This window comes from Bos javanicus, chromosome 26 (assembly GCF_032452875.1).
Source record: "Bos javanicus breed banteng chromosome 26, ARS-OSU_banteng_1.0, whole genome shotgun sequence".
Lineage (NCBI taxonomy): Eukaryota > Metazoa > Chordata > Mammalia > Artiodactyla > Bovidae > Bos > Bos javanicus.
This window is the reverse complement of record NC_083893.1, coordinates 20,882,382-20,895,942: the sequence shown is the minus strand read 5'-3', so window position 1 is coordinate 20,895,942 and position 13,561 is coordinate 20,882,382. Positions and strand designations below refer to the sequence as shown.

The 13,561-nt window shown below is 42.7% G+C and overlaps 1 protein-coding gene across 1 annotated transcript in view; it reads left to right on the top strand.

The window, feature by feature from the left end:
* Positions 1–256: 256 nt before the first annotated feature.
* Positions 257–13,561, top strand: part of CPN1 (carboxypeptidase N subunit 1) — a 49,558-nt gene continuing 36,253 nt past the window's right edge. The window contains exons 1-2 of the mRNA XM_061403091.1: positions 257–381; positions 4,231–4,291. The gene's annotated coding sequence lies outside the window, so the exon portion shown is untranslated. The remainder of the gene's footprint in view (positions 382–4,230; positions 4,292–13,561) is intronic.

The window sequence follows — 13,561 nt, the reverse complement described above, 5'->3', positions numbered from 1 at the left end:
AAAAGTGCAGTCTTTTGAAAGACTGCTGTGTGTTTGGCAAAGCCAGCAGGAAAGATGAGTGTTGGGGAAAAGAGGTGGGACAGGCAGTGATAGCCAGGTCCTGGAGGGCCTTGTTTCCGGAACAGATGTTTGGAATTAACCGACGAGAATGGAAAACCAATCAGGGGTCTGAAGGTAAGGGGCGAGCGGAGACGCAACGTGGCTGCATTGAAGGCGGAGCACACGTGCTCCCGTGTGAAGTGGGCGGCCGGCGAGGGAGAGCTCCAGGCAGCAAGGCTGGTCCAAGCAGGGATACAGGGACGCAGAGCCCCGCAGTGGCAGTGTGAGAAGCAGGAAGCGTGGTGAGGATCGGCAGGAAGGAGAACTGAGAGGGCTTCGAGGGTGAGTAAACGCAGGAGGTGAGTGAGAAGGAAGAATTTAGACCGGCTCCCGTGTTTTCAACGTGGGCAACAGGTGGTGCCATTTCCCAAGAAGCACTGCTCTGGAAGAAAACAGGCGGCATTCAGATTCAAGGGGCTGCCCCTGAGGGCCCCGAGGAAGGGGCAAAGGGGGAAGGCGTCCTAGTCAAGGCAATAGGAGAAATAACCGACATGTGCACAACACTCTACAGATTACACAAAACTGTTATTGACAAGTGAGATGTGACTGGAGCAGACAGTGTGTTGGGGGGCAGGATTCTTAGGGAAGTTTATGTGGTTGGGAGGAACAGCCTGTTTACAGAGAGCAGTGAAGATTCAACCCTGGAGGTCCTGCTAGATCCAAAAATTCGAAGAAACTCCAGAAGGGTTGCATTTAGAGGTAAGAATATTCAAAAATATTTCTTCTTCAACTGGAAAATTCCGACTCTTGAAACCAACCAAAAGCAAAATAAAAGAAGGAAAAGTAAAGAAGAAATTTCCATCTTCAATTAACAAGGAAAAAGTTATAAAACAGCACTGTGAAGGTTAGGTGCCAAATAAAGAGAACTTTGACCTAAAATATATGAGAATGCAGAGCCAATACATTCCTACATAGACTTTGACAGAGAAATTGATTTATGTAAAATTAAGTGTCGCATTCCTGAGAAGTACATGCAGTGATGGTCAGTGTTCTGCAACAGATGTCCTATTTTTATTGTAAGAGAACCTCTGACTTCTTTAAATTGATGTATAATTGATTTGCAATTGTATGTTAGTTTCTTGTGTATAACAAAGTGATTCAGTTTTATATGTATATTCTTTTTCAGATTCTTTTCTATTATAGGTTATTACAACATGGTGAATATAGTTTCCTGTGCTATACCAGGACCTCTGAATTCTAGCTGAGCACATGGCTGGCTGGCTGGGATAAAGACTACATTTGTCAGCTTCCCTTGCAAATGGGCATGACCACGTGACTGCCTATGAGCTATAAGTGGGAGCCATGTAAAACTATGGGAGGTTTGCTTTTGTTTTCATTTTTTAAGGAGCTTTTTTGAGATATAAAGCACATACCACATATAAATGGAATCATATAATATGTGGGGTTTTTTTGTGATTGGTTTCTCTCATTTAACATAATGTTTTCAAGGTTCGTCTATGTCTCAGCACGGATTAGTACTCCACTTCTTTTTACTGCTGAATATGTATCTAGCACATTCCATTTACTCATTCCCACCAGCAGGGTGGCTGGAATGTGAATGTGAACATGGGGCTGGAAGATCTGTCGGGACAAAAAGTTAAGTGTGTGTTGAGACAGGTGGAGCAACAAGCTAGAAGGAGCCTGGACCGTTTGAGGAACACAACACTGGTCTTGTCACTGCTTCTATCCCTTGGAATGACGGACTGTCTTATCATAGTAAGGATTTGAAACAGACTGGTTACACCTTAGTTACACTCAAGCAGACAGATCTTTTATTAAACAGACAGAGGATAGTACACTCCTGAGATATGGTAGTGGGCCAACCCCAGAGGAGTGGCAGTAACCCAGCTTGGCTTTCCTTTTTATACTCCCCTGTATCCTTCTCTTGGTTCTGCCCTGTGCAAAACAGGGCTTGTACCTGCCACCAATCAGGAAAGGGAATGCAAATGGGTGAACCATCAAGGCCAGTTGACAGTTGCACGTTATATGACAACAGGCTGTATTGTGCATGTCTTTCCCATAATTCAGTTTGTTATACTCAGAGGTATGTATGTATAGAATATTTCTGAACCCTTGCTGCTGCTGCTGCTGCTAAGTCGCTTCAGTTGTGTCTGACTCCATGCGACCCCATAGACGGCAGCCCATCAGGCTCCCCCGTCCCTGGGATTCTCCAGGCAAGAACACTGGAGTGGGTTGCCATTTCCTTCTCCAATGCATGAAAGTGAAAAGTGAAAGTGAAGTCGCTCAGTCGTGTCCGACTCTTAGCGACCCCACGGACAGCAGCCCACCAGGCTCCTCCGTCCATGGGATTTTCCAGGCAAGAGTACTGGAGTGGGGTGCCATTGCCTTCTCCGTTCTGAACCCTTAATGGGCTCTTATGGTGGTAAAGAACCCGCCTGCCAATGCAGGAGATGTAAGAGACATGGGTTCGAAGCCTGGGCCTGGAAGATCCCTTGGAGAGGGCATGGCAACCCACTCCTGTACTCTTGCCTGAAGAATCCCATGGACAGAGGAGCCTGGTGGGCTACAGTCCATGGGGTTGCGAAGAGTCGGACACGACTGAAACAACTTAGCACACACACACAATGGGTGCCTACCTGCCTACGGTTACTTGAGGGCACAGCTGTGCATCAAGGGCACATGTGCCAGAGTTGGAGAAACCCTTGTGCCTAGGTAGGATGCATGTGCAGGAGTTGGAAAAGTCTTTGTGGTTATTTTTGTGGCATATCTGTGAGCTCTCCTGGGTGTGTCTGGGATGGGGTTTAGAGATCAGGTTGCATCCTTTTCAGCCAGGCCAGCCATCACTGCTCATTCCTTGTTCAGTTCAGTTTAGTTGCTCAGTCCTGTCCAGCTCTTTGTGACCCCATGGACTGCAGCACTCCAGGCCTCCCTGTCCATCACAAACTCCTGGAGTTTACTCAAACTCATGCCCATAGAGTCGGTGATGCCATCCAATCATCTCATCCTCTGTCCTCCCCTTCTCCTCCTGCTTTCAATCTTTCCTAGCATCAGTCTTTTCAAATGAGTCAGCTCTTCGCATCAGGTGGCCAAAGTATTGGAGTTTCAGCTTCAGCATCAGTCCTTCCAATGAATATTCAGGACCGATTTCCTTTAGCATGGACTGGATGGAGCTCCTTGCAGTCCAAGGGACTCTCAAGAGTCTTCTCCAACACCACAGTTCAAAAGCATCGATTCTTTGGCACTCAGCTTTCTTTATAGTCCAACTCTCACATCCATACATGACTACTGGAAAAACCATAGCCTTGACTAGGCAGAGCTTTGTTGGCAAAGTGATGTCTTTGCTTTTTAATATGCTGTCTGCTGCTGCTGCTGCTGCTGCTGCTAAGTCGCTTCAGTCGTGTCCGACTCTGTGCGACCCCATAGATGGCAGCCCACCAGGCTCCCCCGTCCCTGGGATTCTCCAGGCAAGAACACTGGAGTGGGTTTCCATTTCCTTCTCCAATGCATGAAAGTGAAAAGTGAAAGTGAAGTCGCTCAGTCATGTCCGACTCTTCGTGACCCCATGGACTGCAGCCTACCAGGCTCCTCTGTCCATGGGATTTTCCAGGCAAGAGTACTGGAGTGGCTAGATTGGTCATAACTTTTCTTCCAAGGAACTCATGCCTAACTTCCTCTCTAACACTTCCAAACTCCATTTATGTAAGAAAGAGGTAAAGCTCCAACCATTTGGCATTTTCTATCTAATCCTAAAGGATATAAGGTGTTGGGGACAGGAAACACACATGAAAATCAGAGAATTTAGAGAAAACCAAGTAGGAAGGCAGAATAGTAGGAAACTGCCCAAAGGAAGTGTTCAGGAAGAAAAAATTTAAAAAAAAGGTAAAGCATTATAAAGATAGCCTTGAAACACCAGGAGTGCATGGCTCTTTATAAGCGACACTGACAGCTTTGGTTTTGTGGCAGGTTTTGACAAGTAAACAAAACTTACTGCAAAGGCCAGATAAATGCCCTCTGAAAAGGTATCAACCTAATATCTTGAAAAAATAAATTTCATTTAAGTTTCAGTTATATTTCTGTTAAGCTCTTTATCCTTCTCTTCAAATGTGGTTGAAAAAATACAGCAACATAATCACCATCCCTTAATGATTTCTATGTTTTTTCCCCCTCTAGAACCATTAAAGTTGACAGCTAGCATCGATATTGCATCTTATGAAGAAACATTTTTCTAAAGGTGAGTGATTCCTTCAGTTTCATTTCAACTTCTTTTTCTTCTGTTAAATACATGTTGTGTAGTAATTTTTATTTTTAAAAGCATAAAGACTATGATCTCTTTTTTTGTAAATTATTTGTCTGTCCGCCTATCTGCAAATTCATTCTTTACAAACATTTAGTGAGCACCTAGTAAATGTTAAACATTATGTTAAGCATTAAGGGCAAGGTGAAAAGAAGAGAAAAAAAAAAAAAAGGCCAGACAGAGGAAAAAGCAAGAGAAGACAGTAATCTTTGGCTTCATGTAACTTACATTTTAGTGGCGAATACAACCCCCCAAAAAGGAACAAATAATTATATAGTTTGCCTTTAGATAGGGATAAGTATTATGAAGAATAATCAAGTAAAGGAATAGAGAATGATAAGGGGTAGCAGCCAGGGACTAGTTCAGGTAGGAAGGTCAGAGCCAGCCACTCTAAGGCTGTGGTATTTGAGTATGGACTTAAGTGATGTAAAGGGAAGTTAAGAGCATGCAGACATTTAGGATAAGAGCATTCCAGTCAGAAAAACTAGCAAGTGTAAAGGCCCTGTGCTAGACACAAACTTGGCATGTTTAAGAAAATAGAAGGGTTTTGGGGCTGTTGCTTACTGGGCCTTAATACCATTGTAAGAATTTATATTTTAGCATGGAAATCACTGAAATGTTTTGACTCTGAAAGTAATTTATGTTTTAAAACACTTTAGCTTCTTTGTAGGGAATAAAACTAGTAGGGCCAACTGGAAATGGAGAATATTTGAGGAGGCTTTTGTCATTGTCCAAACCAGAAACTTATGATGGGGCAATCGTTACCATCTAAGCAAGAAATATATGGTCCTCTGGACTAAGATGACAGTGATCAAGGTGAGAGAAATAGTTTCCAGGCATATTTTCAAGGCAGTCTGTATAACTTGGTGATATGGGGAATGAGATAAAGAGAGGGCTTGTGGATGACACCTAGGTTTTGGTGTCAGGAATTGGGTTAATCATGGTACTATTTGCCAATTTGGGGAAACTAAAAAGGGAAGAAGGAACAGATTTTAAGAGTTATCACAATAAGATCAATTGTCACCAATTGATTACAGTGGCTATTCCTAGCTGATGGAGTATGGGGGTCATGTCTTATTTTTATCTTTATATTTTTCTGTTTTCATAACAAAAATATCTCATGTTTACATGATCATATAAAGTTTTTGGAAAGATTGATTTTTCAGTTACCCTTAAGAACTGGAGGCCAGATTAGAGGCAGTTTTCACGATGTAACCAGGCCCAAGTGGTGGAGGCATTCCAGTGTCATGGAAAGTACCCAGCTTTAGAGTCAGACAGCTAATTTAATCTCCAGATTGTTTAACTATACGTTATGTGAGCTGGGAAAAATCACCTCAAATTTTAGAGATCTTCATATATATAAATGGAATATGATGGTCTCAAGAAATATTGAGGTGAAGGTTAAATGGGATTATGTGGGTAAAAGCATGTAATCAATCATTCACTGACTCCACAAGTATTCAGTGAGAACTTATTACATGTCAGGCCCCAGTCCAGTTGCTAGAAACACATCAGAAAATAACAGAGATCCATTCTTGACCACAAGGTGCTTATATCCTTATAGGGAGAGAAGAGAATAAACAGACAAATATATAATGTATCAGATAGTAATAAGTACTTTGAAGAAATATTAAACAGGGCAAGATGATAAGGAAGTCCTGGGGACAAGATTGTTTTCCCCTCATCCAGTTGACCTGTCATCAGTTGGTGCCATTTGTAGACATAGTTTGGCTTCCCTGGTGGCTCAGCAGGAAAGAATCAGCCTGCCAAGGCAGGAGATGAAGCTTCGGTCCCTGGGTTGGAAAGATCCCCTGGAGAGGGAAATTGCAATCCACTCCAGTGTACTTGCCTGTGAAATCCCATGGACAGAGGAGCCTGGTGGGCTACAGTTCATGGGATCACAAAGAGTCAGACATGACTTAGTGACCAAACAATAACAACTTCTGTCTGTAAGGCTCTGTTCTGGCTCCAGGAACTAGAAGCAGGTAGGTGGCCTTAGGCATGGGTACCTGTTAGAAATCCTCATGGAGGTGTGAGGTAGGGAGTTGGAAATGCAGTTTTGGAGCTCAGAGAAATAAAAGAAGATATAAATTTGAGAGTAATCAGCTTACAGTGGGATTTGCGCATGAGAGCATCTGAAATTAAGTGTCAATAAAGAAAAGAAATTCAAGGTCGAACCCTAGCCGATTTCCACAGGGTCAGTTTGATGAGGAGGAATCAATAAGGCTCACCCCTCTCAAAACACTCCCCAAACACACACACACTCCTCTTCTGTTTTTAATCTGGTTAACATCTATGCATTCAGATCTCAGTTCATATGTTACTTTCTTCATTTTAAAATTTATCCTGCACATTATACTGGGATTTAGTGATGAATGGTAAGTAAGATAAATTAGTTTTGGCCTTTGCCAAGTTTATCTTCTACTGGGAGAGAAAGCCAGTAGACAATAAAGAAGTAAATGAGGTAATTACAAACTAAGTCACATATTCTGATTAAAATAAACAGGAGATAAGACTGAGCATAACCAGGGGAGACCTCTTTAAGTGAAATATCAGGGTAAAGTCTCCATGAGTAGTTTGTTGTTGTTCAGTCGCTAAGTCGTGTTTGACTCTTTGCGACCCCATGGACTGTAGCTCGCCAGGTTCCACTGTCCATGGGATTCCCCAGGCAAGAATACTGGAGTGGGTTGTCATTTCCTTCTGCAGGTTACCTTCCTGACCCAGGGATCAAACTCACATCTCCTGCATTGGTAGGCAGATTCTTTACCACTGAACCACCAGGGAAACCCCCATGTTGTTCACTGTTGTGCTAATATCAGAAGATGAGCTTAGAGAATAACATTCTAGGCAAAGAATTAGAAGAATCTGTCCTAAGCACCAACTTGCCTTACTCTCCGTGCTTGGCCAGGTTCCTTTTTGCTCTATACTCTCCTAACCCATAAAACTCAAATAACTCTGAGTCATTGTTAACTTGAATTGAGCTGGACTCTTGATTCATTTATAAGTCTAGTCAACTGATAATTTATTAAGTAGGCTTAAATTACATTGAGAGTGCTCTGCAGAAGCTCAGAGTTACTGCTAGAGGATAGAAAGAAATTTTAAAACTAAAATAACCAAAGGTGTGGCTTGGAAAGTTTGATTCATTTGCCTAAACAAGGCTCGGCAGGGCTGATTTCCCAAGAGTTGAGTCAAGATGCTGGGAGGATGTCAGACAGGAGAGCTTTCTGCTGCAGCCTTCCCCAACCCCCAAAAGCTCCAGCTCTGTCCAAGACTTTAGGTATTAGGGGATGCATTCCTTTCCTATTGTGGGTAGAAATTTACCACAAACATAAACAGATGATGCCCTTTCTCTAGAAGAGGAATGTTCCTTCCCTGCCTGTATGAACTTTGGGTTGTTGCAAATAGGGAACACCCTCTGTATTTCAGGGCTGACACTGGCACTCCTTCCCTGAAATTTCACATAGACTACCAGATCATATGCCCTGAAGCCAGAGGGCACACAGTGCCTCTTAAAGCAGTTTCAGAAGTAGAAGGAACTGGAGTATCAGAGAGATACGGTATTTAAAAACATTTTTTTTCCAGCTTCACTGACGTGTAATTTTCATACAACATTGTGTACTTTTAAGGTATACAACATGGTGATTTAATACATGTATACATTGCAAAATGATTACTATGTTAGGGTTAATTAACATCTCCATCACCTCATATACTTGTGTATGGGTGATGAGAACACTTAAGATCTACTCTCTCAGCAACTTTCAAATACATAATACAGTCCCGCTAACTATAGTCACCATGCTGTACATTCGATCCCAGAACTTACTCATCTTACAGCTTGAAGTTTGTATCCTTTGGTCAACATCTCATTTTCCCTACCCATCTGCTCCAGACAACTACCATTTTACTCTGTTTCTATGAGTATGGCTTTTTTAGAATCCACATAAGTGAGATAATACAATATTTGTCTTCTTCTCTCTGGCTTATTTCACTTAGCATATGCTGCTGCTGCTGCTAAGTCACTTCGGTCATGTCCAGCTCTGTGTGACCCACCAGGCTCATAGACGTCAGCCCACCAGGCTCCCCTGTCCCTGGGATTCTCCAGGCAAGAACACTGGAGTGGGTTGCCATTTCCTTCTCCAATGCATGAAAGTGAAAAGTGAAAGTGAAGTCGCTCAGTCGTGTCCGACTCTTAGCGACCCCATGGACTGCAGCCTACCAGGCTCCTCCATCCATGAGATTTTCCAGGCAAGAGTACTGGAGTGGGGTGCCGTTGCATTCTCCTTAGTATATGCAGAGACAGAAAATTTTAGTCTTGACAAGTTCAACTCCCTCTTAGGCCATTTGACTGTGGGCAAAATAATGAACTTCTATAACCTCAGTGTCCCATCTGTATAGGATGGAGGGAAAATAGCTCCTTCCTCATGAGTTGTGTGAATCAGGCAAGATAATGTATGTGAGTCCTTTTGCACAGTCAGTTCAGTTCAGTCGCTCAGTCGTGTCTGATTCTTTGCAACCCCATGGACTGCAGCACACCAGGCTTCCCTGGTGTGGAAGTGGGCCATTCCTGGCTTTGAAGATGAAGGAAAAAGCCGTAAGCCAAGGAATGCAAGCAGCCTCTAAAAACTATAAAAGCCTGGAGCATTCTCTCCTGGAAAACATTCTAAAAACATCTAAGAACATTCTCTCCTAAAAACATTCTCTCCTGGAGCCTCAATGGACATGAGTTTGAGCAAGCTCTGGGAGTTGGGGAGTACTGGAGTGGGGTGCCATTGCCATCTCCAAGCAGCAGCAGCATTAAGCATCTATCTACTCTGTGCTAGAGACCAAGTTAGGTGATGGGAATACAGTTCTTTCACTCAACATATATATTGAATGAGTGGATTGTATATATCTAAAGGTTTTACTTGTATCATTTTTCATATAGAATAAAACAAAGATTCTTGACCATGTGGTGCTTACATTCTAGTGAAGAGACAGATAATCAAGAGTGAAAAAGGCAGTTACTCTTCTCAAAGATACAGACTAGTGAGCAAGCGCAACCCTAGGGGAGGAGTGATGGACATAACCCATGGGCCATCGAGCAGGTCCCCTAACCTGGTTTTGGAGGATCAGGGATGGCTTGCTGGAGGATATGTGGATGTTGGGTCAGATCAGAGTCCTGTATCTTCCTGTGATAGGTATAATAATGGCCCCCAAGTGGATCCACATCCTGATCTCAGGAACCTGTGAATGTGTTATGTTATATGGCAAGGGAGAATGAAGTTTGTGGATAGAATTAAGTTTGCTATCAGCTGATCTTGAGATGGAGGGATTATCCAGGTGGGCCCAGTATAATCCCAAGTGTCCTGAGGAAGGCAAGAGGGTCAGAGTCAGAGTGATGAGATGGGAGAAAGACTCAGTGGGCCGTTCCTGGCTTTGAAGATGAAGGAAAAAGCCATAAGCCAAGGAATGCAAGCAGCCTCTAAAAACTATAAAAGCTTGGAGCATTCTCTCCTGGAAAACATTCTAAAAACATCTAAGAACATTCTCTCCTAAAAACATTCTCTCCTGGAGCCTCCAGAAAAGAACGCAGCCCTGCTGACCCTTGCTTGTAGTTCAACGAGAGCCATTTGTTTAGCATGGATGAGATCACCTTAAGAACTGTAGACACATTTACCAGAGAAATGGAAATTCTTCTGCAGAGGAACAATTTAGGGTTATCTAGGGAGCACTGAGTCAAGCCTTCAGTAGTGACAGGTACTGTCCTGTTGACAAATTCAATTGACTATCAAGTTAAGGGTGAGGGAAGGGAGGATTTTATTCAAATGTAACCCAGGAAGCAGATTCTTAGAAAGGATTGAAGATTGTAACCCAGGAAGCAGATTCTTAGAGAGCTCTGAGAACTGTTCCACCTGCTAGAAGTAGAAGGCACAGTCCTATACAATTTCGAGACAAAAGATCATACGTCAAAATGACATACTGATATTTTACATACAATTCACCCAGGACACACAGTCCAGATAGACACAAGCAAAGTAAGCATCAGCAAGTCCTCATGACCCCCTACAGAGCTGGGCAAGAACTGTTCTTTTAAGAAGTTGTGTTGCTAGCTGTCAGAAGAAAGAAAAAAAAAACAAATGATCTGTACTGTAGAGCAGGCCCACCTTTGAGGAGCTCTGGTTAATGTATAATGCGGATGCACACTGCACCTGACGAGGGAGGGAGAGGCCCAAACAAACAGAATTTGACGTTCAATTTTTTCTTGTCCTGCCTTAAACTGTAAATTGTGTTTCATCAGTCCTCGATCAGGGGCTTAATGTGTAACAGCGTCAGCGACATGCTTTCATCCTTCTCTCTCGATGCCTGTTCTCACTACCTGTGGTGTCAGGATCTCATCAGAATATTATGGGGTTTTAACAGTGGATGCAAAATCCTGTGGTTTTTTTACTCTGTAGTACTACTGACTTGGTCCTTATCTTGAGCCAACTCTCTAGACTCTCTGTGGGCCAGATTGGCCTGGCTTAGTTTATTCAACCAATATGTCCAAGAGTTAATAGCTAGCTTTACAGACAGGCTATAAAAGCATAGAATTTCCTGGAGAAAGTTTGCTGAGGGCAGAACAGCAGGATGCAAGAGGAAAAGTCAATAGTGGGTCTGATCATTCATCACCAAATGTGCTCCTGTGCCAGGCCGGTTGCTTGAGGCTGATGCTCATCCCAGGGGGTGGGGGGTGGGGGGTGGGGCCGGGCTGCCCTCTGTCCTAACACCTAGCCTGGTGGATAAGTGCACAACAGGCAAAGTTGTAAGACTGGAGGACAAAGACTGATGGTAACAGTAACTGCAAGGGGAAGTGAAGAAGACCTGGGGTTTGGAGCTGAGTTAAGTTACCTGGGGAAACAGCGTAAGCAAAAGCAGGAAGTCAAGTGATGAGGACATGATCAGAAGACAGCAGGCAGGGTGGTGGGCTGCTCTGGGGTGAGGTCACAGTTGGGATGAGTTGAAAACCTGGCAGAAGCATTTGGATTTTACACTCTGGTGCGTGGAGATTCATTGAGACTTTGCTTTTTTAAAAAACAAAAAACAGAACTTTATCAAAGTATAGTTTACATACCATAAAATTCACCCATTCTAAGGGTGCAATTCAATGATTTCTAGTAAATTTACCAAATTATGCGACCATCACCCAGTTTTAGAATATCCTCATTCCTCCAACAAGGTCCCTCAGGCCCACTTACAGTGAATCTCCGTTCCCACTCCCAGCCCTGGCAGTCACTCTTTTACCTTTCCTCTGTAGGTTTACTTTTGCAGAGCATTTCATGTAAATGGAATCATAACAACAAGTGGGTTTTCTGTGTTGGCTGCTTTCAGTTAGCATAATGTTTTTGAAGTCCATCCATGTTATAGCATGTATATTAATATTTTATTTTTATTGCTGAACTACTCCAGTACTCTTGCCTGGAAAATCCCATGGACGGAGGAGCCTGGAGGGCTGCAGTCCATGGGGTTGCTGAGGGTCAGACATGACTGAGCGACTTCACTTTCACTTTTCACTTTCATGCATTGAAGAAGGAAATGGCAACCCACTCCAGTGTTCTTGCCTGGAGAATCCCAGGGACGGGGGAGCCTGATGGGCTGCCGTCTATGGGGTTGCACAGAGTCAGACACGACTGAAGTAACTTAGCAGTAGCAGCAGCAGTGTATAATTGTATCAATGTACCTATCACATTCTATTTATCCACCAGTTGATGGACCTTTGAGTAGTTTCCACTTTCATGGTCATTATGAATAAGGCTGCTATGACTATTCTTGTGTACAAGTCTTTGTTGTATTGAGTAGGTACCCAGGAGTGGAATTGTTGTCTTGTATGGCAAATTTATAGTTAACTTTTGGGGAGCTGTACTTAATTACTTTTTTTCTTTTTTAAAAGCAGCTTTATTGAGACACAATTTGTATATCATAAAATTCATCTACTTCCTGTTTACAATTCTGTGCATTTTAGTATATTTACAGAGCTGTACATTCCCCACAATCTAATTTTAGAACACTTCTATCACCAGGAGAAACCTTGTGCCCATTTAGAGTCACTCTGCATTTTTACTCTTAGCCCTAGCCAACTTCTAGTTTACTTTACAAACTCTATATGTTTGTCTTTTCTAAACATCTCATATGAATTGAATCATATAATATGTGATCTTTTGTGTCTTCTTTCACTAAACATAATATTTTTAAGGTTCATCCATCTTGTATAATGTATCAGTGCTTAGTTCCTTTTCATTGTCAAATGATATTCCATTGTATGGATATGCCATATTTTGTTTGTTCATTCATTAGTTAATGGATATTTGGATTGTTTCTACTTTTCTATCATAAATAATACTGCTTTGAACCTTCACATACTAGTTTTTGTGTGGATATATGTTTTTATTTCTTTTGAGTAGATAATCTAGGAGGACATTTGCTGGGTTTTATCAGTTCAGTTCAGTTCAATTCAGTTGCTCAGTTGTGTCCGACTCTTTGCGACCCCATGAATTGTTGCTCACCAGGCCTCCCTGTCTATCACTAACTCTCGGAGTTCACTCAAACTCACGTCCATTGAGTCAGTGATGCCATCCAACCATCTCATCCTCTGTCGTCCCCTTCTCCTCCTGCCCCCAATCCCTCCCAGCATCAAGAGTCTTTTCCAATGAGTCAACTCTTTGCATGAGGTGGCCAAGATACTGGAGTTTCAGCTTTAGCATCATTCCTTCCAAAGAATACCCAGGACTGATCTCCTTTAGAATGGACTGGTTGGATCTCCTTGCAGTTCGAGGGACTCTCAAGAGTCTTCTCCAACACCACAGTTCAAAAGCATCAATTCTTCGGCACTCAGCTTTCTTCACAGTCCAACTCTCACATCCATACATGACCACTGGAAAAACCATAGCCTTGACTAGACGAACCTTTGTTGGCAAAGTAATGTCTCTGCTTTTGAATATGCTATCTAGGTTACTCATAACCTTCCTTCCAAGGAGTAAGCGTCTTTTAATTTCATGGCTGCAATCACCATCTGCAGTGATTTTGGAGCCCAGAAAAATAAAGTCTGACACTGTTTCCACTGTTTCCCCATCTATTTCCCATGAAGTGGTGGGACTGGATGCCATGATCCTCTTTTTCTGAATGTTGAGCTTTAAGCCAACTTTTTCACTCTCCTCTTTCACTTTCATCAAGAGGCTTTTGAGTTTCTCT